The 14,834-nt window shown below is 44.5% G+C and overlaps 1 protein-coding gene across 5 annotated transcripts in view; it reads left to right on the forward strand.

Moving 5' to 3' along the window:
* Positions 1-14,834, forward strand: part of LOC146394562 (uncharacterized) — a 965,202-nt gene that overhangs the window by 843,062 nt on the left and 107,306 nt on the right. The window contains exon 8 of one of the 5 annotated variants that reach the window (XR_014835333.1): positions 19-1,511. The exons of the other annotated variants lie outside the window; for them this stretch is intronic. The gene's annotated coding sequence lies outside the window, so the exon portion shown is untranslated. Of the gene's footprint in view, positions 1-18; positions 1,512-14,834 lie in introns of those variants that run through there. 5 annotated transcript variants of the gene reach the window in all.

A 14,834-nucleotide genomic window follows, 5' to 3' on the forward strand; every position in this document is an offset into this window, starting at 1 on the left:
CATCTTTCTGTTTTGCAGAGATGATTCACTGCTCTTTCCTCTAAGTGGGCATGTGAATGGACCCCTCAGGTCAATGTGAGGGGTCAGGGTTGGCCATGAGAAGAGGATGAGCATCGGATTTAAAGAGGGGGATGATCCGAGACAGGTCAAGGGTACCTGGGCTTGAGGAGGATAAGCTTACCTGGGACGGGTTGTGAAACTGGACAACGTCATAAATCAAGCATTTCCTTTGGTTAGTAAACTCTTATATTCTGTGCCAACTACTGTGTATGAGGCTACGGGAGGTACAAAGATGGAAAGATAAGGCTTCTTCCTCTACTCACGTGTGACATGTTCCCACTTGGACCAGGACCTCCTCCCTCTCTGGCAGCCACCTGCACAGAGAAGCTACAGCAGCTGCAAGAAGGGGCAGAGAGTTAGGGGGGTAAATGTGGCTTCCCAAACTATCCACTGAAGACGTCAACATCCAGTCTGATGTTCTGCGGAAATCCAAACACCTCCGTGTCTCTCCGTTGTTCCCCTGCCTTGGGCGGACCATTAGAATTACCGGGAAAGAGGAAAAAATAAATCTACCATCTAAAAATGGTCAGACTGGTAAATTGTATATTGTGTCTATTTTACCATGTGAAAAATCATGTAGTAGAGAGTTCCCCTCGTGGTGCAGCAGAAACGAATCCAACTATATCCATGAAGATGTGGGTTCAATCCCTGGCCTCGATCCTCCCCTGGGTCTGGAATCCGGCGTGGCGTGAGTTGTGGTGTAAACCGCATCTGCGGTTTAGATCTGATGTTGCTGTGTCTGTGGTTTGACCCCCTAGCCTGGGAACCTCCATATGCCATGGGTGCAGCCCTAAAAAAATAAAATAAAATAAAAATGTAGTAGCTCTTCTAACCTCAAGGAGGTGAAGTGTAACTCGCTGCCCCTTAGGTGTGGGCTGTGCATAAGCAACTTCCTTGCAAAGAGGACGGAATGGAAAGGGTGAAGCAAAGATAAACCTGACAAACCTCAGCCAGATGCTCAAGGTCAACATCAACAGTGCGAACTCATGATGAACTCGCGAGAACGGTGTGGTGAAAATGACGCTTTACCTCTGTGGTCTTTCTTGCCAAAATCTATAACCTCAGTCTAATTATGAGAAAAACATCAAGATAATCCCAACTGAGGGACAGGCTACAAAATACCTAGCCCGTGATCCTCAAGATTGTCAAGGTCATCAAAAACAAAAGAAGTGTGACAACCCAGAGGAGCCTAAAGAGACATATCGACTAAATATAATGTGGTATCTTGGATGGGATCTGGATACACAGAAAGGGTGCTAGGGAAAAACTAAAGAAATCTCAGAGTTCCCGCTGTCAGGCATCAGGTTAAAGCTCCAGCATTAATGCAGCTGTGATGTAGGTCAAAGCTGCAGCTCATACTCAGTCTCTGACCTGGAAACTTCCATATGCTGTGCATGCACCTCCCTCCCCTCAAAGAAAAGAAATCTCAATAAAGTATGAATGTTAGTTAATAATAATGTTTCGGGGAGTTCCTGTCGTGGCTCAGTGGTTATCGAATCCAGCTAGGAACCATGAGGTTGCGGGTTCTATCCCTGGCCTCGCTCAGTGGGTGAAGGATCCGGTGTTGCTCTGAGCTGTGGTGTAGGTCGGTGGCTACAGCTCCAATTAGACCCCTAGCCTGGGAATCTCTATGTGCCGTGGGAGCGGCCCTAGAAAAAAGGCAAAAAGACAAATAATAATAATAATAATAATAATAATGTTTTGGTATCCATTCATTAATTTCCACAAGGGTTCTATACTAAAGTAAGGTGTTAATAGGGAAACTGAGTGTGAGGTATAGGAGAACTTTCTGTAGTGGTTTTTTTTTTTTTTTGCAATAATTCTGTAACTCTTAAAATAGTTCTAAGAGAGAAAGTTTCTTAGATAGGTAAGTCTGCTTACATCTCGCTCTTTGGGTGTGGGGTCTGAGCAACTGCAGTTTTACAAGCACCCCAGGGGATTCTGATGCGTGGTGAAGTATAAGAATCATTGCTTCCCCCGGCCCTGCCCTCTGCAGGTCCAGACTCTGATGTTAGCTTGCTGTCTCATTTCACCTGCCTTTGCCTTCCCACAGCTCCAACAGCCAGATTTATTGACGAAGCACATCTTTTGGCCCAGGCCCAGCCTGTTTTCCTGGGTCACATTTGAGCAGGCAGAGATCCAGCTTATAATGGGAGCAAGTTCAAGCTGGGGCTGGATATTTTTTCCAGTACTCCACCCAGATTCAAAATGATGTTCAATAATCCCTGGCTCCTCCCAGCCAGCTGTGCCCCAGCGAATGTGTAGGAACGCATTTCCATGTCAGTTCCTTGTCTGTGGTCTGTTCTGGGAACTGCTCATATCAAGACTTTCCCTTGGGTGGGTGGGGCTCTCAGCCCTGCAGCTGCAGCTCTGATTTGATCCCTCATCTGGGAACTTCCATATGATGCAGATGCAGCCCTAAAAAGAAAAGATCTCACCTTCTTTTCTTCCTTGAAGACTTCGGCCCCCCTTCTCAGTCACTGATGAGACACTGACGAGAGTAGACAGAGCCTCTAAAATGATTCTGCCTGATTGCTGTGTCATTGATTTTTGGTTGTCTGAAAATTTCCCCTACTAGGTACCATCTGCCAGATGAGACTGCCTGAACTCTGGGTCGTGAACATCCTAACTTCCTACCCCAGGCCCTGCAGGTTCTGGGCAAGGATCCTCAGCCCACCCGTGCAATGTTAGAAATGATCCCAGCTCAACTTCACCTTGGTGGCCCTCTTCTGCTCTCCATAACAGGCTAATACTTGAGCCCATTCCGATTATAACAACAGTCCTGTCAAACCAAACCTCCCTTTCTCCTGCTCCTAAATGTGTACCTCTAATAGATCTATCACCTTTTTATCCAAATACGTCAGTCTGGGGAGTTCCTGTTATGGCTCAGTGGGTTAAGAACCTGACATAGTGTCCATGAGGATGCAGGTTCCATCCCTGGCCTCACTCAGTAGTTTAAAGATCTGGTGTGGCCACCAACTGTGGTCTAGGCTGGCAGCTGCAGCTCTAATTGGACCCCTAGCCTGGCAACTTCCTTATGCTGCAGGTGCAGCCCTAAAAAGAAAAAAGAAAAACTTCAGTCTGGTAACAATGCTTTCACATCTATTCTCAGCTGAAACTTCATTTTTTTTTTTTTTTTTGGCCGTGCCTGCAGCATGCAGAAGTTCCAGGGCCAGGTATCGAACCCACATCACAGCAGTGACCCAAGCCATAGCAGTGACAACACTAGATCCTTAACCCACTTTGCTACCAGGGAACTCCTAAAACCTCATCTTTATTCCACACTCCATTCTGCTGCATTCCATGTATATACTCTTATTGCCCTTTTTTTTTTCTGCCATTGTGAATGGAATTCCTTAAATTCTCTGCCTCATTGATATTATCAGACATTTGAAGAAAATCGGTAATTTAAAAACTAGAAAACAAGAAACAGGGAAAAAAAGAAATTTAGAAGAAACAGAGACAAGGCAGGAAGTAGAAGAAAACTTAAAGAAAGAGAAAAGACCTATAATTATTATCCTAAAGAGAGGAATGATAGTATTTCACCTATGAAACAGACACAAAATCTTATATTAAAATCTATAAAAACAAGAAAGAATTCTTGGAATTTAAAATTTGATATAGAGGAGTTCCCGCTGTGCCTTGGCGGGTTAAGGACCCAACTAGTATCCATGAGGATGAGGGTTCCATCCCTGGTCTCACTCAGTGCGTTGGGGATTCAGCGTTGCTGTGAGCTGTGGTGTAGGTCGCAGACGCGGCTCGGATCCCGCATGGCTGTGGCTGTGGTGTAGGCTGGCGGCTACAGCTCCGATTTGACCCCTAACCTGGGAACCTCCATAGGCCGAAGGTGCGGCCCTAAAAAGCAAGTAAGTTTTCAAACCTTCTATCAGGACATTCATGTACCTCCATAATCTACCCCCTGAGAGGGTTTATATTCTACACCCTCCCACCCACTGCTCTTTTCAACCCAAACAGTAACAAAAAAAGGAATTGCTGGATGGGGTACTTACTGTGTGCCAGGCACTGGGCTCCATACTTTATTTCACTCAACCCTCATAAAAATATTCCAAGAGGCAGGCACAATTATTAACCCCCATTTTACAAATTAGAAAACCGAGGCACAGAGAAACCAAGGGAATTGTGCATGATACAGTAAGAGGAGGGGCTCCTATTAGATTATAGGATGACCGACTCCAGGCTGTCGTCTCATTTCTAAACTTACTGCACATGATGCCTTAGTGAAATATTGGTCCTTTGCCGAGAGGCTCTCCCATCCGTTTATTGAAAGCTTGCTTGTTTACACAAAGATCAACTCAAATGGCATTTCTTCCAAGAAACAGTCTCCTCTCCAAATTCCTTTGCCTCCCTTCAGTATTCTCATCCATTTTTTTTTTTAAACCTTTAATGACTTAGGTCAGATTCCCCAGAAGCCGATGTGAACACATGAAGTGTTGTGTGTGAGTGATTTAGGAAGGAAGCGTTCCAGGGAAGGAAAGGAAATCAAGCAAAGGGGAGATTTGGGGCAAAACCCCAGCTTTGATCTGACCATGCAGGGGGGCTCTGGATTGTGAGGGCAATTTCCCCTTCATCTGCCAGTCGTTGGATAACCACCCCCGCCCCATCCCTGGAAGATACACACTTCCAGGCATTTCAAGCTTTCAGTATGACAAGGTGAAGGGGCTTTAACAGCCAAAGGGAGTTCTCTAATAAAAACCTGGAAGCTATGGACCCTTAGAAGTAAAACCACTGAAAAACTGGGAAGGGGCTTGCAGACATGCTAAAAGGCATCTGAGGGTATCTGAGCAACGATGTTTAATAATCTGTGTCATCAAAGTTATGACGTTACAACATCTGCACTATTATTTTTCTTTTAGTATATGTATTCTTTTTTTTTTTAGGGCCACACCCATGGCATATGGATGTTCCCAGGCTAGAGGTTAAATCAGAGCTGCACCTGCCAGCCTATGCCACAGGCACAGTAATGCAGGATCTGAGCCGCATCTGTGACCTACACCACAGCTCACGGCAACCCTGAATCCTTAAGATCCATTGAGTGGAGCCAGGGATCAAACCTGCGTTCTCATGGATACTAGTCAAGTTCCTTATTGCTAGGCCACAATGAGAACTCCAAGTATATGTATTCTTTACCACACTACTTGATGACATCCCCTGCATCTCTTGATTTGCACCTAGCATATTTTATTTGAATTTAATTCATTCTAATTATGATGAGAGGGCATGACCAGACTTTCGAATTCTTAATTTATTTCTTGGCTCCTCTGAAAACTCTTCCCTCCCGTCTATGCTGGGTCCCATTCTTATTCAAATCTTCAAAAATATCAACCTCTACTGAAAGTTCCTTTTTATTATTATTATTTTTTTTTTCTTTTTGCTATTTCTTGGGCCGCTCCCGCGGCATATGGAGGTTCCCAGGCTAGGGGTCTAATCGGAGCTGTAGCCGCCGGCCTACGCCAAAGCCACAGCAATGCTGGATCCGAGCTGCGACTGCAACCTACACTACAGCTCACGGCAACGCCGGATCGTTAACCCACTGAGCAAGGGCAGGGACCAAACCCGCAACCTCATGGTTCCTAGTCGGATTCGTTAACCACTGTGCCACGACGGGAACTCCTTTATTATTATTTTTTAATTATTTTATGTTATGGCCACCCCCAGGGCATATGGAAGATCCCAGACCAGGGACTGAATCCAAGCCACAGCTGCAGCAATGCTGGATCCTTTAACCCACTGCGCCAGGCTGGGGATTGAACCCTTGCTTCCGCAGCAACCCTCGCTGCTGCAGTCCAATTCTTAATCTACTGTGACACAGAGGGAACTCCAGAAGTTCCCTTTTATTTTAATTTAATTTTATTTTTTGTCTTTTCAGGGCCACACTCGTGGCGTATGGAGGTTCCCAGGTCAGGGGTTGAATGGGAGCTGCATCTGCGACCTACACCACAGCTCACAGCAACACCAGATCCTTAACCCCCTGAGCAAGACCAGGGATTGAACCTGCATCCTCATGGATACTAGTCAGGTGCGTTAACCACTGAGCCACAATGGGAACTCCCAAAAGTTCCCTTTTAAATATCATGAAGGGAATGCACAGAGGACTTATCTAAGGATCACTTCCAAGGATACTTTCCATTTTAGTAGAGAACTCATTACTGAACAGCCAGCTTAACCACTCTATCCTTCTCGAACCAAAGAAGTCTACATGGGAAATCCCGTCGTGGCTCAGTGGTTAGCAAATCCGACTAGGAACATGAGGTTTTGGGTTCGATCCCTGTCCTTGCTCAGTGGGTTCAGGATCTGGCGTTGCGGTGAGCTATGGTGTATGTTGCAGATGCGGCTCGGATCCCGCGTTGCTGTGGCTGTGGTGTAGGCTATGGGTCCAATTCGACCCCTAGTCTGGGAACCGCCATATGCCGCAGGAGTGGCCCAAGAAATGGCAAAAAGACAAAAAACAAACAAACAAAAAAACAAAAAAAACCCAGAAGTCTATATGCTCTCAATACTTCCCCTTCCTCTCTTCCTAATCCCAATACTGACTACAGAAACTTTGGGGGTGACTTTGTAGGAGACATAAAGTAAAAGCAGCTATAGTACAATCATATTGTGCACAGATGAATACCTCATCTCACAAGATGGAAAGACAAACCCAACAACAACCCAGTCAAAAAGTGGGCAGAAGAACTAGATAGACATTTCTCCAGAGAAGAAACACAAATGCCTAATAGGCACATGAAACAATGCTCAACATCACTTAATTATTGGAGAAATGACAATCAAAACTATACTGAGGTGTGATTTCTCCCGAGTTGGAATGGCCATCATCAAAAAGTCTACAAGTAACAAATGTTGGAGAGGATGTGGAGAAAAGGGAAGCCTCCTACACTGTTGGTGGGAATGTAAGTTGGTGCAGCCACTATGGAAAACAGAATGGAGGGTCCTCAGAAAACTAAATATAGAACTACCATATCATCCAGCAATCCCACTCCTGGGCCTATATCCAGACAAAAACTAGTAATTCAAAAAGATACATGCCCCCTATGTTCATAGCAGCACTATTCACAATAGTCAAGACATGGAAACAACCTAAAGGTCCATCAACAAGTGACTGGATAAAGATATGGTGTATCTTTATCCAGTGGAATACTACTCAGCCATAAAAAAGAATGAAATCATGCCATTCACAGTAACATGAATGCAACTAGAGATTATCATACTAAGTGAAGTAAGTCAGAAAGAGAAAGACATACCAGATGTTATCACTTAGATGTGGAATCTAAAATATGACAAATGAACCTGCCTACGAAAGCAGAAATGGACTTGCATACAAGGACAAGGAGAAGAGACTTGTAGTTTCAAGAGGGAGGGGGTTGGGGGAAGGATGGAGTGGGAGGATGGGGTTAGCAGATGTAAACTAGTATATATACTGCATAACATAGAGAACTGTGTTCAATGTCCTATGATAAGCCATAATGGAAAAGAATATTTAAAAATAGTGCATATCGATGTATAACCGAATCACTTCGCCATACAGCAATTAACAACATTGTACATCAACTGTATTTCAAATAAAAAAAATTAAAAGATGGAGAGACAGCTCTGCCTGTCCAGGTTCTGTCCTGGCCCTGGTGAATGGTGGATCACTGTGAGACAGTCTGCTCAGAGACTCCGAAAACTGTTCGGCGCCAGTGCCTGCTCAAGGGCTGGAAGATGACGCTAATGCAGAGCCACTTGGTTTTCACGGAATACAGACAGCAAGAACTGAAATGAAGAGGGATCCCTGAAATTACTGGTGTCACCAAGTGGAAGCCGATCATTCTTTACCAAATTTCTACATAATAATCTTGCACATTATCAAGTACTTACTGTCAGCCAGCCGCTACGTGAGTGATGGGGCGTGTTTATCTTCATAACTACCCTTTCATGTAAGCTCTTAACATCATCCCGATTTTCTAGATGAGGAGAACGGGATCTGGGAACTTCAAGAACACAGCGAAGGTCAGACAGCCTCGAAGCTACAGCGATCTGAGATCTGAGACAGGAACAAGCAACCAATGCCAGCATCTGCTCTTAAAAACCTTCCGCGCTTCAGTCTCTGCACACAGGATCAGAACAGGAGGCGCCTCCATCAAGCGCTCTTGTTATCGTCTCATCATTCTGTAATCCCACATGGAAGATAATGTTCCTCCAAATTGAATCTCAACGTACCTGAAACGCACTGAACACAAACCTCTTCCATCCCTCCTCAGAGTCCGCAATCAGGCACAGCTCTGCAGAAGTTTCCGTTGATTCTAAGTAGAATATGGGGGTATGAAAATAATAGGAATAAGAATGCAGGGAAAATATTTATCTTATTCAAACAAAATGCCTTGGTGTACATGTGTTTGAAAGCATTGAAATCAAGAAGTGTGGTTCACTAAAATTGAAAATAGGTAGCTAGGCCTCTCTTCTAGAATGTGTGCTTAGCCATTAATCCATTTTTGTCTACATGTAGGGAACAACACATATATAATTCTATGGTTTAGACCTTTCATTATTTCAAGCTGGTTTTACCTCTATCAATCCTATTTAATTAAACTTTTAATTAAATAACTTTTAATTAAACTATTAATTAAGCAGTGGGCTATTTTTTTTTCTCCTTAAAACCATGATAATTTCTGGTAGATACAGCTGTTGAGGGTAGAGAGAGTTTTAAATTTCATTTGATATTTTATTTTATTTTGTTTTGTTTTGTTTTACTTTCGGCTGTGCCCACGGCAGGTGAAAGTTCCTAGGCCAGCGATCAAACCCTCACCACAGAAGTGTCCTGAGCTGCTGCAGTGACAATGCCAGATCATTAACCATTAGGCCACCAGGGAACTCCTCATTCAATATTTTAAATTTTGTTCCATCCTTCCTTTGGTGAAATGTAATGACCAATATTCTAGGGCAGAAAATGTTGCATGCTTGCCTTTGTAATGCTATCAGGGTCACACCGGAAAACAGATGGCATGTTTAAAGCTACAATATTTGAGGAGAGTTTATTTATTTATTTGTCTTTTTAGGGGCATGCCTGTGGCATATGGAAGTCCCCAGGCTAGGGGCTGAATTGGAGCTACAGCTGCTGGCCACAGCCACAGCCACACCAGATCCTGAATCCACTGGGCGAGGCCAAGGATCGAACCCTCATCCTCATGGATACTAGTTGGGTTCATTACTGCTGAGACTTGATGGGAACTCCATGGAGAGTTTGATGAAATGACTCTTTACAAAAATGTAGAAAATAGAGTTCCCGTCGTGGCGAAGTGGAAAAGAATCCAACTAGGAACCATGAAGTTGCGGGTTCTATCCCTGGCCTCGCTCAGTGGGTTAAGGATCCGGCGTTGCTGTGAGCTGTGGTGTAGGTCGCAGACGCTGCTCGGATCCTGCGTGGCTGTGGCTGTGGTGTAGGCTGGCGGCTACAGCTCTGATTGGACCCCTAGCCTGGGAACCTCCATATGCTATGGGTGCGGCCCCCCCAAAACAAAACAAAAACAAAACAAAAAAAAATGTAGAAAATGTAGGTGGGGCATAGGGGAGTCAGAAAAGTTGACACAATACCTTGGGCTAGTAACAAGGGTTTGGGCCCATTACCCATTACATATCCTAGGCCCAGAAGGGCTTGGCAAGGAAACTGGTGTTACTAGGACCTAGAGACCCAGTGGGTTGTGGGGGAGGGCTACTGACAGGCACTAAGACATAGATGGCTTGATGTGGCCCTTCAGGAAGAAAGCTGAGAAAATAAACTCCCCAACTTGCTCTCCTCCCCCTTCCAATCTTCCCCCTCTAGTGGAGCCCAAAGAGCAACCCAAGGTCAAGGGAGTCTGGTTGTTTGGGGTTTTTTTGTTTGTTTGGTTGTTTTTTTTTATTTTTATTTATTTTTTTTTTGCTTTTTAGGGCCGCACCTGGGGCATATGGAGGTTGAATCAGAGCTACAGCTGCTGGTCTACACCACAGCCACAACCACGCCAGATCCAAGCCGCTGTGTCTGTGACCTACACCACAGCTCACAGTAACACCAGATCCTTAACCCACTGAGCAAGGCCAGGGATTGAACCCGAAACCTCATGGTTCCTAGTCAGATTCATTAACCACTGCGCCTCGAGGGGAATTCCTCTCTTTTTTTTTTTTTTTTTTTTTCTTTTCAGGGCTGCACCCGAGGCATATGGAAATCCCCAGACTAGGGGTCGAACTGGAGATGTAGCTTCTGGTCTACACCACAGCCACAGCAATTCAGGATCCAAGCCATGTCTGTGACCTACACCGCAGCTCCTGACAATGCCGGATCCTTAACCCACTAAATGAGGCCAGGGATCGAACCTGCATCCTCATGGATGCTAGTCAGATTCATTTCCACTGTGCCACAACGAGAACTCCGAAAATGAGTTTCTGATGTTTTTTTTTTTTTTTTTTTGGCCACGTCCACAGCATGCAGATGTTCCTGGGCCAGAGATTGAACCCACATCACAGCAGCTACCCAAGCTGTTACAGTGACAATTCTGGATCCTTAACCTGATGTACCACAAGGGAACTCCTTTGGTGTGTCTTATACCAAAAGAATACTGAAGGATGTATCTTGCCTGTCTCCTCAACCCTGCAACCCAACTTTGTCTGTAGGATTTCCTTCAGCATTCATTGTATAATTGATGACAGAATTAAGTGCTCTGGACATTAAGTGCTCTGGACATGTGAACAAATTACCCAAGAGAGGCAGTGGTGACTTATAAAAGAACAATATAGGAGCTCCCTTGTGGCACAGTGGGTTAAGGATCCAGCATTGTCACTTCAGTGGCTTGGGTTGCTGCCCTGGTGGAGGTTCAATCCCTGGCCCAGGAACTTCTTCATAACACAAGTGGGGCCCAAAAAAAAGACAGACTATTGGGGGGAAACACCAAATATTTAACTTTGTAAATTACATATTAACATTCTTACGAATTAAGCAGTGAGATGATAAGGCCAGTGAGAGGACAATTATGACGTGTTAGTCTAGAACAAGGAAAGAAATCACAGCCTCTTGTGGTGTAGGTTGCAGACTCGGCTCGGATCCCTCATTGCTGTGGCTGTGGTGTAGGCTGGCAGCTACAGCTCCGATTCGACCCCCAGCCTGGTAATCTCCATATGCTGCCGGAGCGGCCCAAGAAATGGCAAAAAGACAAAAAAATTAAAAAAAAAAAAAGAAGAAAGAAATTACAGCCTCTCCTTCAGGTAGGAACTAATGGCTTCATGGGGGAAGGAGAGTCAACTTCTAGCTGTTAAAGACATCAAGCCAGTGTACCCACTCTCTGGACAGACTGGTTCCGTTCGGCCAATTATATCAATAGAGCTACTTGCTGAAAAATGGAAATGTGAACTTACTTGTTTTATTCCTCTTTGTCTGCCTTCCAAAGCCCTCTTGGTGTTGGTTCTTCATGTGACCTGTTTAGAAATGAAGTAGCTTCATTGAAATTCATTCATTTTCTTTATAGGAAGTACATGATTATATTTCACTTTATAAACAAGAGAAAGTCATGGTAAAAATGGATCGTGTGTGGGGTTTTATATACTGGAAAGTTCCTTTCCATGACAAATGCCACTTTTCAGGTGATGGTGTGCTTTGTTTGCAAATGAGCGCGAACAGTTCTTTGATCAATTTGGTGCAAATGCCAAACGAGAAGACTACAAAGAGGAATATAGAGGGAGTTCCCTAGTGGCTCAGCAGGTTAAGGACCTGGCGTTGTCACAGCTGTGGCTCGTGTTACTGCCATGGCATGGGTCCAATCCCTGGCCTAGGAACTTCTGAATGCCGCAAGCATAGCCAAAAAAAGAGGGGGTGAGGAATATAGAAACAGGCACCTTTTTGTTGCTAAGAAGTGGAATAACTATAAATTAAAAAGATATCATTGAAACTAAAATTATTTACCAAAGAGATTCAAAACAATATTTTTTCAGATAGATGTTTACACACTACCCAAGCTCTGGGCATCTGATTTTTAAAATCAACTTCACTATCATCATTATTACTCATTATTAACTGTGCATTTATCATGAAATTAGGTCTTCTATCCTTTTTTGCCTCTGAGCCCTTACCTGTAGAATGAGGATTAAAACAATACACATTTCATCCATTTGTTGTAAGAATGAATGAGCTAATACATGTAAAATGTTTATAATGGTGCCTGATGCTTACTGTTCTCAGTGGCAGCTGTTATTTGAATAACTGTTCCTATTATTATTATCACTTTGCCTTTTCCACACTGGTTCATCTGCGAAGATTAAATTAGCCATTAGTATTATCTTAGTTTTACAGATGAGGAAAATGAAGCTCTGAGAAGTTAAGCTGTGCTAGCTGGTCAGATAAAAGCTTGTCTGAAAGGCTGGCTTAACAAGTACAATCAGAATTTCATTAATATTGGGGAGTTCCTGTTGTGATGCAGTGAAAATGAATCCGACTAGTATCCATGAGGATGCGGGTTCGATCACTGGGCTTGCTCAGTGGGTTAAGGATCCGGTGTTGCTGTGGCTGTGGTATAGGCTGGCAGCTGTAGCTTCGGCGGACCCTTAGCCTGGGAACCTCCATATGCCCCGGGTGCAGCCCTAAAGAGCAGAAAAACAAAGAAAAAAGAATTTCATTAATATTGGGCTAAGGGAGAAGGTATTGTATTCCCTTATGTGGAAAAGAGATTATGTTTGGTGAGTGGACTCACAGGATCTCTGCCTCCAGGCTTCCTCTTTGCCATTTACTTTTCCTCCCTCAGGGTGCAGAATGGGAGAGGGGAGGGTAAGGCAGCGGCGAGGAAGCAGCAGAATCAGGATGGAGGAGAAGGCGGCTGCTCTTCTTCCATTTATTCTCAGAACTGAAACGCTCAACTCAGCCTCAGCATCAATTCATCTTATAAATCAATTTGGCAAGGCATCAGCTTTAAAATCCATTACATTGAATCAGGAGTGGAGTTTACAGCTAATATGCCACCAGGACACCTGTACACAGCAGTGACCTTTTAAGCGGGCGTGAACCAATGTTCCTGCTCGGCTCTGCCTCTCTCCGTGACACTGAGTCAGTTCTGTTCCTGCCTGTTACTTCAGGCAGAAAGAAAGGCTGAAGTGTGGACTCTTAGTCTCTTGAGAAAACGAGATATTCGTAGCCTGGTGACATTTTTTTCTGATTACAGATGATCTCTTGAAATGCTGCTCACCATAACAGCTGTCACCGAATCTTTTTTCATATTGGAGGGAAAAGTGTAGTCTATTTCTCTTTTTTCTTCTCACTCATTTATCAGTTACTTAAAATCTGACTTCCCACACCAAAATTTGACAGAAATTGCTTTCTAGAAAGGCACCCATGATGCTCTAATTACTAAAGGCTCAAACTTCTTTTTCTTCTTATCTTTTGTAACGCTTCTCCGGGATCTGAGCATTTGGACCAATCTTTCTTTCTTTCTTTTCTTTTTGTTATTTTATTTTATTTTATTTTATTTTATTTTTGTCTTTTAGGGCCACACCCCATGGCATAGGGAGGTTCCCAGGCTAGGGGTCTAATCGGAGCTACAGCTGCCAGCCTCCGCCACAGCCACAGCAACAGGGGATCTGAGCTGCATCTGTGACCTACACCACAGCTCATGGCAGCACCAGATCCTTAACCCACTGAGCGAGGCCAGGAATCGAACCCATGTCCTCATGGATGCTAGTCGGGTTCCTTAACCACTGAGCCACGACAAGAACTCCTCTTTTTCTTTTTTTAAATGGCCGTACCTGCATATGGAAATTCCAGGGGCAGGGATTGAATCCAAGCCACAGCTGTGACATATGCTGCAGCTGAGGCAACACCAGATCCTTTAAAACCCACTGCACCAGGCCAGGGATGGAACCCCCGACTCTGCAATGACCTGACCTGCTGCTCCCAGGCTAGGGGTTGAATCGGAACTGTAGCTGCCCTCCTACACCATAGCCAGAGCAACGCTGGATCTGAGCGGCCTCTGTGACCTGCACCTCAGCTCATGGCAGCGCCGGATCCTTAACTCACAGAGCAAGGCCAGGAATCAAACCCGTGTCATCATGGATATTGGTTGGGTTCGCTACTGCTGAGCCACAACGGGAACTCCTGTAGTCACTGTCTTAACCCATTGCATCACAGCAGGAACTCCCCAATCTTTCCTTCCTGAATGTCTCTATTCTATTAGCCTTCTAATATTTTGGAATTTTGCTTACCATTCTGGTGACAAGTCAATACCAAGTTCTTTAGTCTCTTGTAGATAATTTGGGAGCTTGTTTTTACTAACTTCTGCAGTAGATAGCATATTGTTCCCCCCCCCCCCCCGCGCCGGCAAGATATCCACGACCTAATCCTCAGAACCTGCAAATACGTTAGCTCACATGACAAGGGGGACTGTGCAGCTGTGTTTATGTCAAGGATCTCTAAATGGAAAGATTACTCCTGAATTATCCACAGGGTCTCATGTAATCATGAAGGTACCTCTAAAAAGGAAGCAGGAGAGTCAGAGTCCGAGCAGGAGATGTGACTATAGAAGTAGAAGTCAGAGAGAATGAGAAAGAGAGCAGGAGCTAGAACAAGAGAGAGAGAGAGAGAGAAAGAGAGAGATCTGAAGGTGGTATATTGCTGGCTCTGAAGATGGTGGTAGGGGCCATAGCCAAGAACAGTGAGTGGCCTCTCTAAGCTGGAAAAGGCATGGAAATGGATTCTCCCCTGGAGCCTCCAGAGGGAACAGAGCCCTGCCTACACCTAGATTTTAGGACTTTGGTTTTTTGGG

This window comes from Sus scrofa, chromosome X (assembly GCF_054392235.1).
Source record: "Sus scrofa isolate SSC_HxYL_T2T_F1_AM1 chromosome X, Sscrofa_HxYL_maternal_Yorkshire_Landrace_v2.0, whole genome shotgun sequence".
Lineage (NCBI taxonomy): Eukaryota > Metazoa > Chordata > Mammalia > Artiodactyla > Suidae > Sus > Sus scrofa.